Below are 15,420 nucleotides of genomic sequence, written 5' to 3' on the forward strand. Positions count from 1 at the left end.
GAAGTTTCATTTCATATAAGTCATATGCAATACTTACTTACCTTTCTAGTTTACTGCCTTAGATTTTCCAATTTAAATGAGCATGGACACTAAACCAACGTTTTTTTCCTTATCTAACTGTGTTTGAATTCTATAGATTTAATTGCCATGTATATGTGGCTCATAGATGCATCTCGTTCAGCGAACAGTGTTCATTTTGTTAGCTACTGTGATAATACTCCAGGATACAGAAGTGACTCAGGCTTCAAGCCAGAAGAGAAACAGACACATTTAGTTTTTCATAGAAATGTTTGAAATGGCATAACTCACAATAATTCCAAGTTTCCGAAAAGCTTTTTAACTTTGGAAAAAAGAAATCTCAAATAATTGAGAGAGCTTACCAGCCATGCAATGTATTTGGAGACCTGTGGTGATAAGATCGGAAACACATAAGCTTTGGTATCAGATTTGATTACCACTTCTGCCAAGTAACAGCTCTTGGGACTTGGATGAGTTTTTAGCCTTTCGAAGCCATTCTCTTCACCTCTGTAAAATGGTGATAAACTTAAATACCTGGCAAATGGAAGGCATTTAAAAGTGGTAGCTGATATTGTTTGAGTATAATTATATGAAGAGTGTAGTACTCATTTCTTTGTAGTTTTTTTCATCCCTTTAACCAGAAAGTTAGAAATCAGTACATTGTCAAACACTGTCCCTTTCTGTGATGTTATGGATGACCAGTTAATCTTGTTCATACTGAATAAAATTTTATTTGACTTATGAACATAGCTAGTACATATTTGCTGCTTTAATTCTTATAAAATAGGCTGTGTAAGGCATTTGTTCCAAATGAGAGTTTGCTTATTAAGTTGCTCACAAACTGTTGTTAAATCTTAGCTATATGATACAACTCATTGGGGAGGGAAACAGTTCTAAAGACAGACCTTATCAAATTTTGTGTGCAACTTTGTTCAGAGAACCATTCCTGAGACATGGCAGCATGTTGAAGAGAAATTTCCACATATTTATTCATCGCAGCATTATTCACAATTACCAAGAAGTAGAAGCAAACCAAATGTCCAGAAACAAATAGATCAAGAAAATGTGGTATACACATACCATGGAGTATTATGCAGCCTTAAAAATAAAGGAAATTCTATCACATTTATAACATGTATGAACCATCCTAGAGGACATTATGCTAAGAAAAATAAGCCAGTCACAGGACAAAAACTGTATGATTCCATTCGTGAACTTTCTAAAGTTGTCAAAATCATAGAAACAGACAGTAGAAAGGTAGTTGCCAAGGGCTGGTGGGAGAGAGTTGAGGGAATTAGTGTTTAGTGGGTGTAGAGTTTCAGTGTTGGCAAGAGGAGAAAGTTGTAGAGATCTGTTGCACAAAATTAATATACTTAACACTACTGAACTGTACATTTAAAGATGGTTACCATTGTAAATTTAATGTTATATATATATTTTTTACCACGATAAAAAACTTTCTCCACTCTACCAAAAAAAAGAAAAAAAGAAAAATATCCATTACACAATCTGTACTACATTGAGAATAGAGGGCATTCTTGAATTTGGAATCTTACGAATGACACAAAACTGCTAATCCCATATGTGGAATAAGTAGACAAAGCAGTTTTCTTTACAGACCATTATTAAAAGAAAACAGAAATAAAATATTTCAGCTGATGAAGATTTCCTCCAGAAAACCACTAAATCGGAGAAAACATTATCACAACACTTGAAACTGGAATATCCTCAAACAAGCATTTGGCAACATGAAAACAAACATCTTGTAAAAACTCAGGGACTTTGTTTTTACATTACTGAGATACTTCACTTAGGATAATGGTCACCATTTCCATCCAAGTTGCTGTGAAAGCTCTCACTAACAAGTGGAAGCTAAATGATAGGTATATATCACCACAAAGAGATGTAAAGGACATTGAAAAGCAAGAAGAGGGGAGGCTAGGAGGGAGGTGAGTGACACAAATTTACCCATCAGATACAATGAACACTATACTGGCCATGGGCACACTTAAAAGCTCTACAATGTATTCATGTAACAAAAACATTTGTACTCCCTTAATATTTTGAAATTAAAAAAAGTGAAAAGACAGCTCACAGAATGGGAGAAAATATTTGCAAGTTATATAATTAGAAAAGGACATATCTAGAATATATAAAGAACACTTAAAAAGGCAAATAATTAAAAAATGGGCAAAAGATTTGAATAGACATTTCCTCCAAAGAAGATACACGAATGGCCAATATGCATGAAAACACGTTCAACATCCTGAGTCAGGGAAATACAAATCAAAACCACATGAGATACCCCTTCACCACTATTAGGATGACTATAATTTAAAAATGAGCAAAGATACAAACCTGAAATAGTCAAAGAAAAGAACAAAGAAAACTCATCCTGTAGAGAAAAACACAGTAAATATAACAATACCCATAATAATTATATCCTAAAATAATGTGATGGTTATGAATGGGCTTACCCTAAACTAGCTTACAAAACAAGATCCAACTCTGTACTCTATATAAGAAACAGCTAAATCAAAGTGATTTATAAAGGCAAAATATAAAGGGGTTACAAATTTATATCAGTATACCAAAAATAAAAATACATATGTACAACTAGATTTGTGGCAGCGTAATTTGTAACTGCAAATCATGACAAATAACCCATATGTTCATACATGGAAAATTGGTAGAATAAATTGGCACAGCCACATCATGGCAGTAGATGCCATGGCAGTAGAAGCCATCTTCCTACTGCTGTGCTGGCTGGTGAGGAAAGCTGGACAGATGTGAGTGTTTTCAGTGGCACATGGCAATTCCCAGTGTCTAGTCGTCAGCTCTGTGGGTGTGAGGCAGTTGCGGTGGGAGCAGCACCAGCAGATACCCAATGTCTGAGCTGTCACCGGTGGCAGGTGGCAGGGGGCAGTGTGTGTGTGTGTGTGTGTGTGTGACCTTGAAATCTAAATTGTCCAGTGGTGGGCTCCTGACTTACGTTTGTGTTCAGGAGTTTTTTTAAGCACCCAATTTTCTGTGCTAAGTCCCCTTCTGTGTGGAATATCTAGCATAGCTTCTGTCTGCAGCTCTGAAGCCTGACTGACAGGGCTGAGAAGTTTTTTATCTCGTGCTGTCTTTGATATGGGGCAGCCATCTCTCTAGCAAGTTGCTGTTACATTCATCACTCACTGAGTATTTGAAATTTTAATCTTTGTGGAAAAGTAAGCTGAAAGATTGATACCCGTGTATGTCAATGTAGGTTGGAATGTCAAATATATTAGGAAAATGCTTCAAAAATTTAGAAAATAAATACCATTAGATCCTTACCTTGCATGATCCATCCAAAACAAAAAACCCAAGTGTATGAACAAATAAAATGTTACAAATTAAATACATAAACATGTGCCCTCCAAGATGGGGGAATAATCTTGGTGAAACCGTCGTTTACAGAGTAATAAAGGGGTGCAAGGTGAGAACTGTGGTAAGGGCCTGAACTTTGCAAAGGCACAAGCATAGCTAGAAATGATGATAATAACCTGCCACTGTCCCCTAGTTTGCTGTCCTGTAATTGCTACTCAGGAGTCACATACCTGATGGTCATAAAGATTCTTAGCTTTCTTCATAGACAATACCACTTTTTTGAAACCTAAAGGTAGTTTCTGAGATATCTTCCAGGCCCACATTCCAGTGGACTGGCTTGACCCACCCAGACCAGCAGCCCATACCAAGAAACTGACTCAACTGGAATTGTGACCCCAACCCAGGAACCGACTCAACACAAGAAGATGATTTCTATACCTCTGTGATGTTGTCCCAAACCTAGCCGATTAGCAGCCCAACTGCCTAATCCTTTGCCCACCGAACTATCTTTCTCCCAAATTCTTGGGGAGGCGGATTTGAGAAATTCCTCCTGTCTCTCCACTTAGCACTCTGCAGAATTAAACCCTTTGTCCAGTGCAACCCTGACTGCCTCGGTGTATTGGTTCTTCTTTGTGCAGCGGGCAATACCTGGTTCAGTGGCAACATTGGGACATAAAATGAGACTCAGATTGTTACGGCATTATGATAAACAGTCATCAGCCAGCCTACCTTCTCAGCCATCTCCTTGCATATTCCCATCCTATAATTCTAAGTGTGTCTAATCGGAGAACCCATGGCTAGTCTAAAGGCAGACCAGAGGAGGAAATTTCATGCTTTATGCTTCTTTTTTGTTTGAGGTTTATGGGAAGGAGAAAACAATGAGTATATCTTCTTCTCCTAGATTTGTCAAAATTGATGCAAAAGAATGCACTTCAGCGGCCATTTCCTCCAAGCTGCCTTTTCTCAGAAGCCCCATAAAGAGGAAGGACCAATGTTTTTTCCCCCTAGCAAGAATAATGACCAATCCCCTCCTCCACACACTAGAAGTATCTTTCTATAACAGCTTGCGAAATGACCTGAGTTTTCCTGCAGGGGGAAACATCCTCCAGTTTACAAGGGAAAAAAGATATTAAACCCTGCAATATCAGCAACTTGGCTTAGTAAAGATTTGTAAGTGCTTTTTAAAAATAAAAATTGTAACGTATGTATGTGCTTGACTCCTGTTCTATTTTTCTTGGGTGAAGAATAATTCTAGCCTTATTTTTTTTTAATAAAGAAAAATGACTTTAAGAGATTATGTGTTACCTTGAGTAAATCTTAGTTTACTGTTATATAATATTTATTGCCTGTACAGTTCTTGAATGGCCTGCATCATCTAAGAGCATGACTGGCTACCTACTATAATTTGTTTGTATGTTTGTAGAGCTAGAAAGAGCGACTAGAATAAGAAGTAAAGGCTAAAGGAATATTCAGAACAGAATATTCTTCTATCATTTCCCCTCAAAGCTTTCACGGCCCACCCAGGTCTACATCTCATTGTCACTACACCTATTTTTCCAAGTTGTCTTTGACAGGGATCACTCAGTTATAAGACACTTAAATTCACAAAAACCAGTTTAATTTGAAAGGGGTATTTATTTTGAAAGGTTACAGGTGCACACGTCTCTGTATAATTCAAAGGCATGAAAAATAAAAACAAAATCCTAAGCCCCCTAACCGACTAAACAAACCTCCTCTTGGCCTAGGACACCCCAGAGAAACCTTAAAAACAAATCTTGCCATGATGGGTTGGGAGATCCGACAGCCTCGTTATATCCCCGCCCTTCCTAATTGCCATTAGGATTTCTTCCCGGAGGTTAAACAGAACTTGCCCTTTGCTCCACTGACGATTTCAACCAGCACCTAATACTGCTCCTCCCTTTTGCAGTTTTGACACTTCCTGATAAGAGACTACTGACCTTGGAGTTGTGAACTAAAATAAAATCTTAAGTCTCCCCCCACCGGCTGACTGAATGGATCCCCTCTTGGCCAAGGGGATGTACTAAAACTAAATTGCCTGCCAGGAGGAGGGAGGTCAGACACACCTGATCATGCCCCCCTCCCTTGGAGATATCCTTTGTAACCCATTAACGGGCCTGAGGGTAGGTAAGACAAACCTGCAGGTCCTCATTTTACACAACAAATATATGTCTGGTGGCTTGTCTCTGATTATCAGAGCTCCTTACCTTAAAACATTCCAAGCCTTTAGACAGCTTCATGTCTTCATTCTTCACCTTCTCTGTGGGCAGGCTTTCATTAATTAATTAATTCAGTAATATCTTATAGAGAATAATACGTGCTGGGTACTGTCCTACACTGTTCGAGATACAGGTAAACAGCAAAGTCCCTGCCTTCATAGAGCTTATGATCTAGTTGGGGAGAGACATAACTAACAATCATAAAAATATACTGTCAGGTAACTGCTATGAAGAAAAAAGGGATAAAGGAAAGTGAGTGAAAGGCCATTTTACATAGGGGAGAGGGTGACATTTCAGAAGATAATGAAGTAAAGGAGTACTGAGATACAGTGATTGATCAAGGCAGGAATATAAAGGCACAATCATTTCAGCCCAATGAAGGATCATACTATAGGGCCAGTTAGTGTCAGAGCTTCCTGTGGAGTTGGCTGAGGATGGCAGAGATGCACAGATCAACTTCTCCCTCCATTCTTTTCCTTGCTTCCCTTGATGCCAAGGGCACTCCTTAATAAATATTCTCAACACTAAACTCTGCCTCAGAGTCTGCTTTCCAAAGACTCATACCTGTGACAGTAGCTGGGACTACAGGTATGTGCCACCATGCCCAGCTAATTTTTTCTATTTTTAGTTGCCCGGCTAATTTTTTCCCTATTTTTTAGTAGAGACAGGATCTTGCTCTTGCTCAAGCTGTTCTCAAACTCCAGACCTCAAGCAATCCTCCTGACCTCAGCCTCCAGAGTGCTAGGATCACAGGCATGAGCCACTGAGCCTGGCCTCCAGGCTTTGTTGAACTAGTACAGTTCCACGTAGCTAGTTGGGTCTGATAGGACCAGCATCATCTCTAAATGATAAGGGCTCCATTTGAGGGATTATGGCATCACTACCATGCACAAGGGCTAATTTAATCCTGCAAATGTAAATTCTGCATATAATCAGGTACATTGGGGAAAAAAAGGAGGGGGTCCGATAAGTAGCCAGTATTAGTGCCTAGAGGGCAAGAAGACATGCCCAGTGGAGATTAACACTTGGGTGCAATTTAGTGGTGTCTTATTTTACATTCTTGCATACACACCTTCATTTATAATACCCTTACCTGCTTCTATTAGTAGCTAATATTTATTCACTACATACTTGTGCCAGATACTGTTGTAAGAATTTTATATTATTTTCTTTTACAATTCTCCCCAACATTATAAATTAGATGTTTTAATTATCCCCATTTTATGGGTTACGATACTGAGGAATAGAGACAACTTGCCCAAGTTCACAAAGCTAGTAACTGAAAGAGTTAGGATTCACACCCATTAGTCCTCTTCTAGAGCGCATTGTTTTACCCACTGCCCTGCGAGGAGAGTACTACTGCATCTTCCTATTCAGTGGTTCCCTGATGCCGATGAATCTCCCTGCCTGGTAGTTAGCACTTTCTGTAATCTGGTAGCATCTTGCCCGTCATCATGTTGGCCAATATTCATTCTTGCTTTAAACTTTGGTTCACTAGAGGATTTATTGCTGTTTCCTGCCTGTTTTGCCAGTGGTAATTTACTTTTTAGAATCTTTCATCAGAAATGGTGTGATATGTAGGAGTGTGTTAATCAGTTTTAATCCACATGGGCAGTCATTAGTTGAACAGGGAGTACACTCTTTAGGGGTGGTGATGTGGCATTTAATTAAAAGGACACTCGCAGGAGAAAGTGCCTGTGAGCTCTTCAGCTATCATTAGCTGTAATCAACACTGGATGCTTTGTTAATTAGTTAAATGAATGTTAGAAATTAGTTTTCATTAGTGAAATGAATTGTGTTCAAGATCTGTGGATTAGCCTGAAATCTGGACAATGTTTAAGAATCTAGCAGACCCAACAGTCTGTACTCTTTGGAATGGTGCCCATGGCTTGATTTCAAAATGTTGTCTATGGGTGGCCTCATATTCAGAAATATCTTTTTGCCTAATGCTGAACACAGGCTGGTTGACCCTGCGTTTGGAATATTACTGCTTTTATCTCTAGTGAACCTCTCATGTCAGTTATAGTCATATCACCTAAAAAGACAGAGCTGGGACTTGGCCTCATAAAACAGATTTCTATGTATTTATTTGCCTGCTTGCTAATAAATGTTTGTAAGGGTAGACAAATTTAGTCTGATAGATATTTTTATTGGAAACGAGTAGTGAGATTGTAGGGAGGCGCCCTAGAGCTGTTGCTTATACCTGAGAGCCTTTACCCCTTGGTGGCCATTGATATCTGCCATAAACTTCTGATAATTATAAAGGAGCATACTGGCTTAATCAGTTTGCTACCACACCCTTCAAGTTCATTTCTCCTCTTTAAACTCTCTCGTAAGTATTGTTTCCCGCTGAGATACTGTTCATTTCATTGTTCACCTCAAAATGCCACATCCTCATGAAGCCTTTGCTGACTCTTCCAACTCTTTCTGATCACTGTTAAGGACTCCTAAGGCACTTATACGTAGGGCTCACATAAAACAGCTTTTGATTATACATGCATCTGCCTGACAGCTTTCTGTGATTTAGATATAACTTAATTAACTAAGAAAAAGGATTTTCATTAAGTGGGTCCCAGTTGGTTACAATGCCAATCACAGTTGGTAACTATTCTTTTGCAAATGGGAAAGCAATGTTTGCTGTTCTTTGCTCCCTGACATTTCTGTACTTTGGTACTTTGTTTATCGGTTATGTTCTTTTGTTCTCTTGTTTACCTTTTGAACTTTAATAGAAACAAAAAAGGTCAAGGGTGACAGAGAAAACAGTTACTGAATATGTGGATTAAAGATCAAATGAGAAAGATTTTACTTCTGCTTTCATCCGTTTTAGTCCACCAACTTATTATTTTTAACTTGCAATAACAACATTCACTTACAGAATAGTTTTCTATAAAAATGATGTTCATTACTGAAATTCCTGCAGTGTAAACAATGTTGCATAGTGAGTTGGAAGTTGTCTAGCTCCAGGCCTCTTCTCTTTAATAGTTTTTGTAGATTTTTTGATATCTTAAGTTTTCTAGGACCTTATTTTATGTTTTTGTGTAATTATAATAGAACATATCACACATAATTGTGATGAATTATTTAATTATTTAATGGTTGAAATATTATTTATTCAGTGGGATTAAAACATCCTCAAAGAGTGGTAACCTATTGAACACAATCCTAGGCATATGATATGGGGAGGCAGGAGTGAAGAGTAGGGGAAGAGATCAAGTATCAAGTGTTGGTTGATTTAAGTCCATCTAGCATTTTAAGCAAATTCACTGGCAGAGAAAATCAACTTTGGGTATGTAATTGTTCTGAATATTTTATAGACCCAAGAATTCATGGCGACATACCTCACAGCAGCTCGTGTGAACACATAGAGCTTGAGAAATCAACAGAAAGGAAACTTCCTGTAAGCCAGGTCAAACAATAGATTCAGGTGCTAGAATCTCTAAAACATACAAATGGAGGGCAGATTTTCCAAGAAGTCATAGTTTCTGTAGGCCCAACTGCTTTATCAGAAAGAGCTCATTTAATTTGTTTTATCTGATTTTATAAGTAATTATGTTGTTCCTACTGGTAGCTTGATGTAGTGAAAAAAAGAGAAAAGGCATAGCCATAATGCTTTCCAGCTGGGTAATGTAGGCTAAATTACTTAACATCTGTAGATTAAACTTTCCACACTGGTAAAATGGGAAAACTGGTGTTTCATGATACATGTGAAAGCACCCAACACTGTGCCTGGCATGTAACTGATAATCAACATTACTAGTTTGCTGGGAAACAAGTGGAAATAATTCATTCAGAGAGCTTTCCTTAAGTTGTATCATATAATCAATTACTGAATCCTAATTAGAGGCAGCAATATATGATGAACAGTATAAACTCGATCACCTGTGCTTAGTTATACCTGTGACCTTGGGCAAAGTACTTAAACTTTCTGTACCTCGGTTTCATGGCCTGAACGCTGAAGATAAGACCTTCCTTGTGGTGAGGATTAAATCATTTGTTGTTTGGAAAGTATTTAGAACAGTGCTTGGCAATGGCAAATGCTCAATAAATTTCAGTGAATATTAAATTACATGTAAAGGACTGTGCTAGGAGTTGTAGAGGATAATAACTCTCAAAGATGAATGTGATTCAGTTCTTTTTTACAAAGAGTTTATAATATATTGCATATAGTGGGAGGGAGGGGAGCTAGCCTTCATTCTACATGAGTGAATTCTTAGCATTGCTTGCAAGATCAGCCTTACTTGATTCTAAGATACCTTCCCAGCCTCTTCTACTACGTTTTCTAATGCATTCTACGTTCCTTGAAAATAAGAACGGAATCACATTCATCTTTGAGAATTATTATCCTCCACAACTCTGCGTACAATAATTTGCAATAAGAAGCTTTTAAAAGTTCATCTTGAGCAGGAGAATAATATGGTCCATTCTGTGTTTAAGGAGCAAAGCTGGCTGTGGTTGCAACCGTGCGCATAGAGGATATGAAAGGAGGAAAGAGAAGTTAGAACCTATCCTAATTATTTCAGTGGGGCAGGCATTGCTGGTTGCCTATTCAACACTGTGTTTTTGCTCATAGAATCCTGATTTTGTTCAGGTAGTTGGTCACCTGAATTGCATCAGGAAATTCTGGGCTCCACCTGGCTCTAGAAGTGAATCATGATTGGTTTAGGGAAAAGTTGAACAACCCAGATATGGCCAAGGAGACGTAGAAAAGGTTTGCTGGGTTGGACCCCTGTAAATTGTTTCGTAGCCCTGGGAAAAAGATTTTTCTGAGGAAGTGTCTCTTTTAAGCTTTGATGTTGTTATCTGTATGTGGTTCCTGGAACATCAGCAACTATCCTGTGATCATAAGAGGAGTCATCCTAGGATATAAGCTGAGACATTGGTTTATGTGTCTGTGTGTGAATATTACTCACTGCCAGAATGAGACAGAGCTCACTAATAGTTTTATTCATATTATTCACTCATAGATTTAAGTGCTGAGAAACTTGTGTACTTGAATAAGTAGAGGGGAATGGAAGAAGTTGTTTTAACAATCTCATTTCTTTGAACTTCTGAATTATTGCTCCAACATCAAAAATTTATTTTTAATGATTTATCCACTGACACTAGGCCCTCCTTTAATTTTTTTTTTGAAAGCAAAGAATTGAAAGTTATCTATATATACGCAAAAAAAGATTAGTAATGTAGTCATTAGAGTCATTCACTTTTTCTACCAGGAACTGACATTTCTAACTATCTCCTAGTTTGGTGTGCAAAGATTTTTTAACACCCCAAGGCTATGTACCATTACAAATTCTGATGGGTAAAAGGAATATTTTTCCTTTTTGGGGTGAAAGAGAGATTATGAACAAAAGGATGCTGGTGGAAGAGAACAAGAATTATGCCTGAAATTCAGGTATGTCATAAGGCAGACATGTTTTAGGAAAAAAATACATAAAGAAATTAAAGACCTGGACACTGATCTTATAATATAAAGCATGCTCCAGTACTCCTTGGTAAGCATCATGTACTCCTAGGATTATAAGAGATCAGCAAAGATGATGAGGCCAACAATTTCTGGAACTCAAATAGTGAAAAAATCTATTGGGGCCAGTCGCAGTGGCTCATGCCTCTGATCCTAGCACTCTGGGAGGCTGAGGTGGGAGGATCACTTGAGGTCAGGAGTTCGAGAGCAGCCTGAGCAAGAGTGAGACCCTATCTTTTAAAAAAGAAAAAAGGCCTATAGGGACTCAGCCCTGCAGCAAAGATGAGATTAGGAGCAGTGAGCCTCATGTTAGTGCATATTACATGAAAAAGAGAGATGCCTGGTGGTGAGAGACAGCAAGGAAATGCAACACACTTTGAGACTTCTATCTAGGAAAGACCATTGAGTGTGGTTCTTGGTACATGGAAATGAGTGGAAACAATGAGTGGAAATGAGTGGAAACAAGTAGTCCAGAAGCTTAATAAGTGTTGGAGGAAATTATTTTGCAAATGGAATGATCCTTTTAACAACTCTTGGGCTCCCAAACTTACACGAGTAGGGAGCAGTCACAAAAGCCTCATAACCCCAAGAAGACATACTTCTTAACACCCACTTCAGATGTGGCCATTGAGGATAAATGACAAAGAAGAATATTCCAAAGGGTAAAGCCGGGGGATGCAAAGAAAAATGAACAAAGGAATTTCCTCCAGAGAGCGGAATCAGGACCTGATTAAAGAAATTTCCCAACTTCCAGGATAGAGTTTCCTCAAAATTCCTGTCTGGAAGACTTTCATCATTGCTGTGGACCAGCAACTATTTTTTCTTTTTCAAATGAAATGTTTACTGTGGTTTTCTTTCCTTGTTATACCACATGAGTATATTAGATGGGAGTGAGAGTGTGTGTGTGTGTGTGTGTGTATGTGTGCGCGCGCACGCACACGCGTATGTGGTGAGGGGAACAGAGAACTTGTATTTTTTGATTATAAGTCACTAGACCATGCGATGACACCTCCATACTTGATGGAGGGGAACATACATCACCCAGAGATCCTGGACTTTGAGCTGGATGTAGTAAGTGGGTGGGCCTTTGGCTTCTATCCTCAAAGAGGGGATACATGTGTTCCTTGTGTGGAAAGAAGAGTAGAATGAATATTTGGTGAACAGAAGGGTGGGCTGTGGTAGAGCCTGAATAACCACTTTCCAAGCCTGTTTCCTCTTCTTCCTTGGAATACAGCCAGATATTTCCTGGCCTCTTGCTATGGACTGAATTGTATCCCCTCCATATTCATATGTTGAAGCCCTAACCCCCAATATGACTGTATCTGTAAATATGGTCTTATGTCATAATTCTACCACCAATACTGCCAATACTGTACTGCTCCATCCCATTCTACTGGACAAGTTCATCATCAAGGAGTCAGGGAAGGCTTTCCCACCATCACATGTGAGGTCTGTGATTGGCTGGTACCCAGTTTGTAGCAGGGATTCATTAGGTTATCTCATTCCATACCAGGTTCTTTATAATGCATTCTTTGTAACAGCATCCAATCTGGAAGTTGTCTTATCAATTATCCACCAGAACAATGGGTGGTAACTTAATCTTTATTTGAATAACCAAAGGAGCTCACTGATGTAGTTCTTCAAACTGAGGGAGAGTGTGCTCCATAGGCAAATGCTAGTTTTTGTTTAGAAAGCTAGTAAGTGCGTTTTAAGTTTTAATTGGAAGTGTTCTTAGAATCAAAAGCTTAAAAAGTTGCCCAGAATAGGCAAATATATAGAAATGGAAACTAGACAAGTGATTGCCTGGGGCTGGGAGGGGCGGGTAATAGGATGGAGGGGGAGAGGAATGGGAAATGACTACTAATGGTTAGGAAGTTTCTTTATTGGATGACAAAAATGTTCAAGTATTGATTGGAGTGATGGTTGTACAGCTCTGTGAACATACCAATATAGCTGATGATGTAGGGGATGGAAAACATCATGGAGGATGTCTCACCCTCTTGCCTGAGTTCACCGTTGACCTTGAGCCAGAGCTTCAGGTTGTGAGGGTCGGGGATCCTCTCTTTGGGCACGAACGCGCTGCCCGGGCACGAGGCCGTAAAGCTCTTGGCCAGGGTCCACGGCAGCCCCTTCTTGCACTCATCCTGCACGTCTCTGGCGGTCATGTCCAGGCACAGCGCGTAGCCGCCCACGTCGTCCGTGGCCGCGCCTGCCCATCACGACGCCCCGCTCCAGCTCGTGGTGCAGGTGCGGGTGTGGGCGGGCACGAGGGTGGGCGAGCCCTCGGGGGCGCAGGCGGTGGAGGCTTCAGGAAGACCACCGGCTCGCCCAGCTCCGGGCCGCGCATCTCCCTGGCGCGGTCCGCCTAGCTCCTCCCCTCGCACACGACGTTCCTCCCCCACTCCCGGGAGCGGGACGGCTGCCTGGGGACCGCCATGATCCTGCCGGGTGCCCTGTGGTCACGTGGCCACCGCCGGGTCGGTCACCTGACACTACGGCTACCCCGAGGGGACCAACTACGTAGGAGCGCTGACCCCTCGGGGACGGCCCGTCCCGACGTGCGCTCCGCCGGGTGCCGCTCGGCCTCCTGGGGGCCGCCACCCCCAGCCACTAAGTCCCTTTATTCATAGGACCTTTGGTTTGCCTGCCCACTCTGTTCCACTTTGTCCTTGGTGACATCATTGCACTGTATCGCTTTCTCTCCATGCTCCTGCCCAATTTCTATGACTGAACATTTTGTTCTAGCATTTGGTCTCCTACTGCCATGCTTTTGTCTCCCTTAAGGCCATTGATTCACGTGGACTCATGGGCTTTGTGTAGGTCATAAGTTTCAAGACGTGTTTAAATTATGGGGGAGAGAGTGGCTTGAAAAGATGGGGAGGCAAGAGCAGCCTGGGCATTTCTTCCTTCCCCTGGAGTCAGTCAAACCATGTTCTACCAGTCATGCATCTGGTTTCCTCAGTCCTTCTGTGACTTGTAATGAATGCATTTATTTTGCAATACCAAGGGTTAACAATCATTTTGCAAAAGACTCAAGGTAAACATTAAAATTACTTTTAGTCTAAATGTATAAATTTGTCCTCATTCTCTTTCTTTCCCAATTTTATTTACTTCTACTGTTTATTTTTTTCAATAATGTCATGTTTTTGAGGCAGAGAATTTCCAACCTCATTGAGATTTGATTTTATGCTTATTGTTTCTGCTTTGATGAGGACCATTAGCTTCTGGAAATGGGACTCCGTGCTTTCATTTCACAGGCTTACTTCCAATGCCTAGTTTCATTTTTTCTTCTTCTTTCTTTGCTCCTCAGGCCTCAGATTGGCAGCATAATGGAGTGTGTAATGTTCTTTTTATGTCGGAAGTATCTAGAGGAAAATTGTAGCACGTCATTCAAATTAACCAATACCCTGTGAAGGCAGGAATCCTCAAGTTCCCAATTTTCACTCTGAATTTAATAGTAGACAACCTTGGATTAAGCATTAGCTGTCAATTGGGAAATAAAATCTATGTTTATGGACATTGGTTATAATTAACCAGTATTTAGTTGAACACAATTTTATAGTTTATTTAGGTGATGGGGAAAAAGAAAAATGCGTGCATTTGTTTTACATTATATTTATGTATCTGTCTGCCTTATCTGTCTGTGAGCTTTCTGATGTGCTCAGAATGTTGCACAGTCTGTGGCAAATAGTAAGTGCTATATAAATATTTGTTGAATAATAATGAATAGGTAAGACCATAGAACTTGAGGCAAGGAGGTTTTTAGTGAACTTGTGGGTTGTAATTTATACCTATTTTTGCTGGTTTTTTGAAGAGCCACTTTAAAGTGAAATGCTGTGCATGGCTTTTTCCAGCTCTGATGTTGAGTCATACGTGAATTCTTATTCTTTTTTCCTCTACTGATGGCATTCTTTCCCTTGACTTTGCTTTAATGTAATTTTTTAGCAATTTGAGGGATAGAAGGTTGTTCAATTCCAGTAACAAACAATATGCATCTGCTTGGCAGTACCACTTACAGGTCTTTTCTTTGCTGTAGGAAAGGTGAATAGTCAGAAAACTGCTGTACACTGATTCATATGAAGCCTTTTCTATGGAATTTATTAACTGTACCTGCACAGATGAAGACATTTCCATTTTAAGCAACCTTTAGTTATTCAACATATGCCACAGTATAAATGGCAAAAACAAACAAAACATCCTGCTTTCTCTTATTTCTACATTTTCCTAGAGTGATTCTCATATCTTAACACATATGTAGCTAGACTGTCAAAGCAAATAGTTCATTAAAAAAATTATCTATTTGTTCAAAACTGGGAATATAAAAGACGAATAAGACACTGTCTTTGCTCT

At 39.6% G+C, this 15,420-nt stretch overlaps 1 pseudogene; it reads right to left on the reverse strand.

Annotated features, from left to right (window-relative positions):
- Positions 1-12,950: 12,950 nt before the first annotated feature.
- Positions 12,951-13,507, reverse strand: LOC123638810 (annotated as a pseudogene).
- Positions 13,508-15,420: the final 1,913 nt, after the last annotated feature.

Source organism: Lemur catta, chromosome 5 (genome assembly GCF_020740605.2).
Source record: "Lemur catta isolate mLemCat1 chromosome 5, mLemCat1.pri, whole genome shotgun sequence".
NCBI lineage: Eukaryota > Metazoa > Chordata > Mammalia > Primates > Lemuridae > Lemur > Lemur catta.